The following is a 1418-nucleotide window of genomic DNA, read 5'->3' as shown; positions in this document are numbered from 1 at the left end:
AAAATGTGCCCCCCCCTTTGCATTTTCTTTTTTAAACTAGAACTCTCTTCACAAGAATAAAGTTAATTGTCTTGTTCACTTAGGCATTCTGATTTTAAGAGATCTTCACGGGCAGCGCATTCAGCGGTCCCACAGATCTCTCTCTTGCTTCAACAGTGTTTGGGAAAGGCTGGGTAGAACAAGTATCTCTTCGAAAGGCTCACCCTCAAGCAGGAGTAGGAGCCCTCTGAGGGGCTCCTCTCAAAGTATCAGGGCTTCTGTCTGAGCTTCCTCCCCCAGCCACTAGGCAGAATTTCAGCTACCCTGGAGCCCTCACCCAAGCCCTGAACCAAAAGGAAATAAAGCTTTTTGCGGGGGGAGGAGGGGGGCATTTCTATTCTTGAGTCTTGAATGATGTCCTAGCACAGCAGCAGACTTTCATACAATGCAGGTGAATAATTTTTAAAATTCTGACTAAAATCACCGTCAATTTAAAAAAAAAATAGTGTTTGGATGGAACAGACCCCCGGAGACTCCCTCTCTTCCAGCTTCCTACTGCCCTCCGATCTTCTCTCTTCTTGCAACCTCCGAGACCACCTTCTCCGTCACCTCCTGTTTCTAGGACTTGCGAACACCATTTTTGCCTTAGCTTCTTCTAGCCCACTAACCCTAACATCCCAGGTTCGCCAGAATTATTCCACCAAGGTGGAGGCAGCCATTCACCGCATAGTCAATTTGTATCTGCGGCCTCCTACACCTGCTCTCTCTGGGCTTCTATTTCCACAGCGACAACGTGGCTCTGGAAGACCTGGGCCACCTCTGCGAATTGGCAGAAAAGAAGCCCGAGGGCGCTGAGTGTCTCCTGAAGATGCAAAACCAATGTGGCAGATGAGCCCTCTTCCAGAATATCTGGAAGCCCTCTCAAGATGAGTGGGGTAAAACCCTGGATACCATGGAAGTCGCCATGACTTTGGAGAAGAACCTGAACCAAGACCTTTTGGACCTTCATGCCCTGGGATCTGTCCACATAGACCCCCATCTCTGTGACTTCTTGGAGAACCACTTTCTAGATGAGGAAATGAAACATCAAGAAGATGGGCAGCCACCTGACCAACCTTTGCAGGCTGGCCTGGCCAGAGGTTGGGCTGGGCTAGTATCTCTTCAAAAGACTCACCCTCAAGCACTACTAGGAACCCAGTGACCTCCAGGGAAACCCTCTCAAAAGTGTCAGGGCTTCTTCTGCCTCAGCCTCCCCCTCCAGCCATTAGGCAGCTTTTTAACCACCAGGGAGCCCTTCCCCAAGCCCAGGCCTTAAAAAAAAAAAGAGAGAGAGAGAGAACATCACCACAAGTAAACAAGATTTAACAAAGAGCGCCCTTTTAGAAATGGACATCTGTGAAACAAAATTCAAATTTATATTTTTATTAGATATATTGCAA

The 1418-nt window shown here is 48.0% G+C and overlaps 1 pseudogene; it reads left to right on the top strand.

Annotated features, from left to right (window-relative positions):
* The first annotated feature begins 492 nt into the window (after positions 1–492).
* Positions 493–1133, top strand: LOC103265681 (annotated as a pseudogene).
* Positions 1134–1418: the final 285 nt, after the last annotated feature.

This window comes from Carlito syrichta, unplaced genomic scaffold (assembly GCF_000164805.1).
Source record: "Carlito syrichta isolate Samal-C Ts95f unplaced genomic scaffold, Tarsius_syrichta-2.0.1 Scaffold306750, whole genome shotgun sequence".
In the NCBI taxonomy this organism is placed as follows: domain Eukaryota; kingdom Metazoa; phylum Chordata; class Mammalia; order Primates; family Tarsiidae; genus Carlito; species Carlito syrichta.
Note: the sequence above shows the minus strand (reverse complement) of the source record. Positions and strands in the feature narration are given on the sequence as shown.